Source organism: Arvicanthis niloticus, chromosome 20, assembly GCF_011762505.2.
Source record: "Arvicanthis niloticus isolate mArvNil1 chromosome 20, mArvNil1.pat.X, whole genome shotgun sequence".
NCBI lineage: Eukaryota > Metazoa > Chordata > Mammalia > Rodentia > Muridae > Arvicanthis > Arvicanthis niloticus.
The window spans coordinates 18,704,940-18,713,362 of record NC_047677.1 but is presented as its reverse complement, the minus strand read 5'-3'; the positions used below and the strand labels follow the sequence as shown (position 1 = coordinate 18,713,362).

The 8,423-nt window shown below is 46.2% G+C and overlaps 1 long non-coding RNA gene across 1 annotated transcript; it reads left to right on the top strand.

The window, feature by feature from the left end:
- Positions 1 to 2,368: 2,368 nt before the first annotated feature.
- Positions 2,369 to 5,548, top strand: LOC143435182 (uncharacterized). The gene is made up of 3 exons (XR_013105244.1): positions 2,369 to 2,457; positions 3,611 to 3,961; positions 5,199 to 5,548. It is a non-coding gene; the product is annotated as an uncharacterized LOC143435182 (long non-coding RNA).
- Positions 5,549 to 8,423: the final 2,875 nt, after the last annotated feature.

Sequence of the window (8,423 nt, the reverse complement as noted above, 5' to 3'; positions counted from 1 at the left end):
ATCACTAGGGGCTGCACCCTCAGACTGTGAGGCAGAATACCACCTTTTCCCTTGAGAGGCTCTGAGAATATTTTTTCTTACAGCAGTAGGAAAAGTAACTCAGACAGCCAGGAACTTACATACCCAGACGTCTGTTAGGTTTCAAACCTGAAGCAAATGCCCGAGGTGCCTATTTAACATACCAAAGTGGGCCTGGTCCCCAGATCCTCCTCAAATTCCTCAGCCCTGTTACCAAGCCCTCCTGCCTGGCGTACCCCACCCCCGCTGGGCTGCTCCTCTTTCTATAACCCAATCATTTTGACTCTGCTCTTTTTTGTCTTATTGGACCTCCTGGTGCTGCTCCTGGTTCCCCTCTCTTCCTTCCCTTCCCCCCTCCCCCTCTCCCCACATGGCCCAGTGCAGGGTCCTGTCCACTCTGGACTCCCCCAGATGTCCCTGCCTCTGGCTCTGCTCTCCCACATATGTATAATAAACTTTCTCCTTCGCCATACTCAGGAGTTGTGTCCTTTCCTTTTTTTATTTACTTTTTTTTTTTCCATTCCAAGACTCTTCCAGCCAGATTGGTACCACAGGCCCAACAGACTTGAAGGGCATTCACATAGTAGGTCTGCAATAGAAACTTGCTGGGAATTGAAAACTGTTCTCTTTTGAATGTGTTATATTTTGAATACCAGTGTTAAGCATGTGTGTTGTTGCAGAACGTTTGATCACACTGATACTGTGATTGCTGTATCTGTTATTGCCGGATACTGTGTTGCTTACTGGAAAAACCTGATTCTAGTTGTGATGTGGCTTACCCATTGTTGTGTTTTCTAAAAAGGAGAGAAGGAATATGTTTGGTGGATATGCAGTCAGGTGTAGGGGAAGAGGGTGCCTCCCCATGCAGAGGCATCCTTTTCCCCTGAGGGACCAGCCACACACAGGTATAGTATAGAGTAGAGTTTATTCAGGGCATGGGGGCTGGGGGAAGTTGAGGAAGTAAAGACAGAGGAAGGCAGAGAGAGAGAAAGAGGAGTAGAGGCCAACCATGAGCACATGGGAGAGAGAGGGGGGAAGGGACAAGAAGACAGAACAAGAGCAAGAGAGCAAGAGAGAGAGGAGGGGGCAAGCATCCCCTTTTATAGCGAGTCAGGCACGGCTGGCTATTGCCAGGTAACTGTAGGGCAGAGCCTAGATGAAATGCCAACACCTATAGCATACAGCCTTTAATCTCTCTGACTGGAATGTAAACACACTCTTAGTATGCACCTTTAATCCCAAACAATGAAGGTGAAGTTAGTTTGTAGAAGGAAGCACCCATGTTTGATGACTAATTGAGTGGCAGACAAAGTGACAAATCAGAGAAAGATTTGACAGAATAGGATCCACTCAACTCTCACGAGAACAGAGAGGAAAGGGAAGCTATTTTCCAGAGCAGAGTAAAAAGGGAGAGGAGGTGGTTTTACAGAGAGAGATTTACAGAGACAGTTGAAGAGAAAACAAGCTAGACGTGAAGACAGACCGAGCCAGAGAATGAGAATGAGACAGAAGATTAGAACAGATTGCTAGAGTTAGTATGAGGCCAAGCAGAGCAAAAAGTCAGAGGCAGAGAAGCCAGATTGACTCAGGCAGCTTGAAGAGACGTTTGAGCCAGAACAGCTGAGTTGAAGCAGCCAGCCAGAGGTCAGAAAGCGTGAGCTTATTCAGCAGTTAAGTCTCTGAGGCTGAGAACGTTCTGGGCCTAGGTTAGATTGTACAGAGGTGAGAAGCTTCCAGGACCAGGCCCATGTTAGCTGACTGAGGCAATAAATGACAGAGATAAGGTGAATAAAAGATACTTTTACAGTGTATAATTTTGAGGACATTTACTGGTAGTTTAGTTTTGTGACCATTAGCTGATACTAACAATTGAGCCTTTCTGTTAAATATCTCTCCAAAATTTACCAAGTTCTACCTTCAAGACTCCAACATGAGTGGCTGGAGAGATGGCTCAGCAGTTAAGAGTACTGGTGCCCTTCTATATACAGTGCGCGGACTCAATTCCCAGCCGCCATATGGCAGATCATAACCATATCCAGTTCCAAGGGATCCGATACCCTCACACAGAGACACGTGTGGGCAAAACACGAATCAGTGTTTTGCCTTCATGACTGCAGCGAAGCAGGCACGAGAGAAGACACATTCTCTCTTCCCCTACTAACCTGTAGGCAGCCTGGTTAATGAACACTCCCGTGCAGTCCCTGAGGCAGCATGGGGAGAGGGCCTAGGGGAGGTAGCGCCACCCGCCACCCCCAGCCACCCCCACGCATGGGGAATGGAGGAGTTACTACATTCTGCTTGGCTGTTAATGAACCAGGTCCCTAGCAACCCTCAAACCACAAAATGCCCTGCCCTGCCACCTGTGTGGCCCTGAGTCAGAGCTTCCAGAAAATCAGCGGGTGCCCTTGTTCCCGGGGCATAAGAAAAGCAAGGCCAAATGTAAGTCCGTGCGGTATAATTCACTCTGTCACTTGCCGTGTTAGTCTGGTTTGCAGAGGGAGCTCTGAGTGGAAAGGCGAGCTCAGTTAATTAGCCACAGACCCTGAAAACCGCCACATGAGAAGGAGGGAGGGAGAGGACCGAGTATTAACCATGCTCCCGATTGTGGGTGGAACTAAAGTCACAAGGAAAGAAAAGCGTGCACAGTGCAGTGTGCTGTTCCTGGTTTTCTTTTTTAACTTGGAGTTTTTAATAATGCGTCTATGGAGGTGTGTGGGGAGGGAGTGTGTGAGTGCAGTACCTAGGGAGACCAGAAGAGGGCGCCCACAGCTAAATGCCTGAAGCAGTCCAAGCATAGCTACCAACCTTTGTAAAACCTGTAGACAATCATCGCTTTATCCGGAGGGCTGTCAGCCTAGGCTAACAAGATGAAAGATAATGATCATGCCAGGATGCCCAGTGAGATGCCAGTATATATGGCATGCTTATACTAAGTAATTGTTGGTTGGTAACCTGAAATCCAAATTTGCCCATATATGCTTATATAGGGCTTTCCTATTAGCCTGGATCATGTAGAAAACAGACTGTTTCAAAATAACAAGTGTGCTAGCTAGTTTTATGGTCAATTTAACACTATCTAGGGCCATCAGAGAGGAGAGAGCATCAATTGAAAAACTCCCTATATAAGATGGGGCTGTGGGCAACCCTGTAGGGCATTTTCTTAATTAGTGATTAATCGTGGAAGGTCCAACCCATTATAGGTGGTGTCTTTCCTTAGAAGGTGGTCCTGCGTGCTGTAAGAAAGCAGACTGAGCAAGCCTTAAGGAACAAGCCAGTAAAACGCCACTCCTCTATGGCCTCTGCATCAGCTCCGGCCTCCAGATTTCTACTCTGCTTTCTTTTTTTTTTTTTTGTCCTGTCTTCCTTCGACAATGGACAGTCATGGACCTGAAAACTAAATAAACCCCTTTCTTCCCGAGTTGCTTTAATCATGGTGTTTCATCACGTCAATAGTAACCCTAAGACATGTAGCATAAAACATAACAAGCCTGTGTCTCATGTGACGATGGGCATTAGGAGCTTCTAGCCTTCGTGTTAATTTTCAGGGGCAAATAGACACACAACTTATTTTTCCTTTGTCCTCTTAAACCAGATCAGCTGTTGAAAACTCCCTTCTGGACTTTACAGCTCAAAGCTGCACTGGGCCCTGACGGTCGCTAGATGGCGCAATGGATCAATGTTCCAGCCGAAGGCTTTTGATCACTGCCAGGGAAGAAAGGAGGCGCGTGCTTGCCGCAGAGCCTTGCATTATTGATCTCTGCTGCCGCAGAGGTGGGAGGAGCCCGCCGCCATCTCGCCTAGCCTCCTGCAGTAGCGCTAGGATGGTTGCTGCAGGAGGCCTTTTTATCGCTACAAAAAGTCCTTGGCTGGGCAGTGAAAGAGCACTTCTCCGTCGCAAGCATTCAGCTTTTTTCATTCCATAGCAAGATCAGATTCCTCCGTGGTGAGAATCATTTTATTTCAGATTGCACTCTGAACAGAGACTGTAGCTTTTGAAATCTTTAACTCCTTTCAATCCACATTTGTTTTGATACACTACCGAGTAATGATACATAATATCCGGAGAAAGACAATGAGATAGTGGAGCGGGGCAGGGCCGGGCGGGGTCCATTTCTCCTTTTGGTTTTCCAATCACAAAACATGCTTATCTAGATAAACGGAAGTACTCTTCACAAGAAACGGTCTCGTTGTGCCGATTTAACCACAGCCAAGTGTTCACCAATCATTGTCACCGGAAATTTGCACAATTGGACAGACAGAAATGCTCTGACATTCAACCGTGGGTGTGGCCTCCACGTGATCTCTGCGGTGGCGCCTCTGCCTTCTGACCAGTAGAGGGCGACCGATCGATCAAATGGGAATCTCAGACAATGCAAACACATTTTAGAGCAAACAGCAAAAGTGTTAACGCAGCAGTCCTTTTATTTGGTCAGTGTGTTCTTTTGACTACGGGTTTGCAGGTTAGAATGTTGTATTGTTCCCTTTCTTTGCAGATCAGACATAGGAGGCATCTTTATGTTGTCTGGTTTGCACTCTCCTAAATGAACTAAGTATTTAAACACAGTCCAGAGCAACTCACAAATTCTAGAGCTTTTGCACCTACAACCTTCAACTATAACTCACCATCTTACCCTGACTTCTCTTCCATGAGACTTCCAAAGCATTACACAGACTTTCACCGGAAACACATCTTCCCTTGCTTTGAAGTGGATCTTAACTGAGCTCATTCTTGTATACAATGGAACTGTCAGCTGGCAGAACCCTCCACAAGATTCCCCAAATAAGCCTGAGTTAAGGTTTCAAATCATGTTTGGGTCCTGGATGTGGCTACTAAAACGCCATTTGAGTGCTGGGTGGGCCTATCACAGACAGTCTCAAGATTTTATATCCAACCTTAGTATATACAACTGCAGCAACCAAGAATTTTCATTCTTAAGCTTAACTATGCAGATATATTTAGAATGTCAGATATACTTAGAGTCCTTTAAATCAAGCTACCTGTAGGTCCCAGGTTCCCCTTCTGTTAAGCCGAAAGCCCGTCATTACCAGACTCCTCCTCCATCTTGGTTTAGATTGGGATTTCAGGTTCTGTAGCCTGCAGGTCACACTGTCCTTTCATCTATAGTTCCCCTGAGGCCTGGAGACTCTGAAAGACTCTCATTCCCCTCCTCTCATTCTAGGATGGAATTCACCGGGAACCCTGTCAGACTACAGGACATCCTCCTGTCTTCAGTAGAAGCAAAGGATTCCAGAAACTGAGTCTCTGAGTTGATATCGCATGAAGTAAATTTTGTCCCAGTGAGAACAAGATGAGTGCCTCTGTCATGAATAGCCTGCCATTTCTGGGAGGTTATAAAAAGATGGAGACCACGGGAACTCCCTTTTGGGGCTCTTGAAGCTTTTCTCTGATAAACACCTCACCTTGTTCACCAGCATTTCCAGTCTGTAGGTTCCTCCCATCCCGCCTCTAGCTAAGCAAGTGCATAAAACTGTCACTTCCAGGAATAAATGTCAGTCCCAGCCCAAGAAACTGCTATTACAGTTGCCTTTTGCTCGACATCAAAGAAATAATGCAAGGTCACGTGATACAAATATCGGTCCTGGGAAAACACACATGGGAGCTTGCCAGGAAGCAGTCAACAGGAAGCAGTCAACAGGAAGCACAGTGGTGGGAAAGAGAGCTGGAGTCTGCAGCCGCTGGGAGCAGGAGAGCCATTTCAGGTCAAGGGGTCGCTTCTGCCACACAGCTTATTTCTCAGGCCATCTGATCATTGCTGGGCTCAGTCCCATCGCTAGACAGCAGAACAATGTATAGTGACGAGAATATTCTGTAACACAGAGTGTTAGTGTGCTCCTAAGCACTGAACCCGTGACCAGAGTGAATGAAGAAAAGACGCTTTAATTGTATTTAGTTCAGTTATTTAACTTGAAGTAGGCACATGTAACTAGAGGCTACTGTGGTGGACAGCATAACTCTGGAGTTGTTTGTTTGCTTGTTTGTTTTTTCCATTTTAGCCAATGATTTCTTTCCTTCTTTCTTTCTTTCTTTCTTTCTTTTGTTGTTGTTGTTGTTATTGTTTTTGTTTTTTGAGACAGGGTTTCTCTGTGTAGCCCTGGCTGTCCTGGAACTCACTCTGTAGACCAGGCTGGCCTCAAACTCAGCAAAAAAAGAAAAAAAAAAAAGGAGAAGAAAAGAAAAAAGGAACACAGCAAGATAAAAGGAGAACTGGTCTGATTTTATTTTTTTAACGACAAGACAGTGGTTGAAGAAGCAATGTGTGAAAGAGAATGGGGATCAGATGCTCACAGCGCATAGACTAGACAGGCAAGTCACCGCCTCTGAAAGTTCAACACTTCTCTAAGTGTCTGCAAAGCAAGGAAAACAAAGGAGGCATTCAAGAGGCCAGGTTGGAATCCGCAGTTGACAACTGTTTGGCTGCCCCACAACCTCAGTCTCTCCTGCATCCAAAGCCACATGCTTGCTCATCTCCCCAGATAGTAGGGCATGTCCCTTAACATCTTGTCTTAGTCACTGTCCTATTGCTGTGAAGAGACCATGACCAAGGCAACATATCGGAGAAAACATTTAATTGGGGGCTTGCTTACAGTTTCAGAAGGTTGGCCCATGATCACTGTGGCGGGGAGCACAGTGGCAGACAGGCATGTCTCTGAGAGCTTACATCCCGCCTTCCAGCCCCATCGCCAGACATGAGCTATCTAGCCATCCCTCTACCCCTGAGGGACTGAACTTTAGATATAGAAAAGTGACATCTCTCTGATGGTGTAGGTAGTGCTTGGAATCTGTGGAACAAAGGGCAAAAACCAGTGCACTAAGGCAGGAAAATGGGACTGGCGATGGTCTCGGGGACAGGCTCTGGGTCACAGGAGACTAGCTAGGCAGCACTCTATGACTCTAGATAATAATTTTAATTCTGATTTCCTAAAGTTAAAAGAAAACATTCAACGGGCCCAACAAATACTCACCATTCCTAGGATATAAAAACTACTCTGTGGATACTGTATTAATTCTATAACGATGTTAAAGTTGAAGCCTGATAGTATTCCGAATTCTGGATTTGTGTCAATTGGGTTCCATAAGAAGCACATTTCTCTGGCTCTCTGGCTCTCTGGCTCTCTGGCTCTCTGGCTCTCTGGCTCGCTCGCTCCCTCTCCCCTCCCTCCCTCCCTCCCTTTGCCTCTCTCTCTCTCTCTCTCTCTCTCTCTCTCTCTCTCTCTCTCTCTCTCTCTCTCTCTATACATTTTATTACGCTGTGATTTACAATTCTCCACACTTACAATAAATTGTCGGTTTTGCTTAAGCTAATTCAGACAGGACTTGTGGACCTGCCGCAGCGGCTGTGCTTCACTTGGAAGTCTTCCTGTCTCCTTCCCTGCACAGGAGGCCAGGTGAGCTGCAAGGACCTGTCTTAGTTCTGTTTCCTGTTGCTGTGATAAAACTCCAGGACAAACGCAACTAAAAGGAGAGAGGTTTGCTTGGCTCACTGTTCCAGTCCATCACCGCAGGGAAGTCAGGGCCGCAGGAACCTAAAGCAGCCACTGGAGTTATACCCAGAGTTGACAGCAGAGGGCGGTAACTCAGTGCTTGTTTGCCCATGCTCAGCACCTCTGCTCTTCATCCAGTCTAGACCCAGTCCAGTATTCCTGGTGAGTCTTCCTGCTTCGTTTAATCTAATTAAGAAGTTCCTGCCGGGAGGTGGTGGTGCACGCCTTTGATTCTAGCACTCAGGAGGCAGAGTATCTTAGGTGGTTGTGTGAACAGACACCAAGACCAAGGCAAGTCTTAGAAGGACAACATTTAATCGGGGCTGGCTTACAGGTTCAGAGGTTCAGTCCACTATCATCAAGCAGGGAAGGATGGCAGCATCCAGGCAGGCACGGTGCAGAAGTAGCTGAGAGTTCTCCATCTTATTCTGAACGGAACCAGGAGAAGACTGACTTCCAGGCAGCTAGGAGAGGGGTCTCAAAGCCCACACCCACAGTGACACACTTCTCCCAACCAGGCCACACCTCCTAATAGTGCCACTCCCTAGGCCAAGCATATTCAGACTAACCTTTTGAGTTTAAATCTTTTTGAGTTTAAACTTTTTTGAGTTTAAATCTCCTGATCTAAAAATTGAGTACCAGGACAGCTAGGGCTACACAGAGAAACCCTATCTTGAATGAAAAGAAGAAAGTTCCCCACAGGCAGGCCAATCTAATGTACACAATTATACAATTTGTCATTGAGATTCTCTTCCAGGTGATTCTAGATTGTGTCGATCTAGCTGGTGACTACCATCCCAACACCAGACCTTCACAGACTCTTACCACAGACAAAGGACAGAAAAGGATGGGTGAATTCAGTCTTTTTTCTTTTTTTTTTTTCTTTTTTTTTTTTTTTGGTT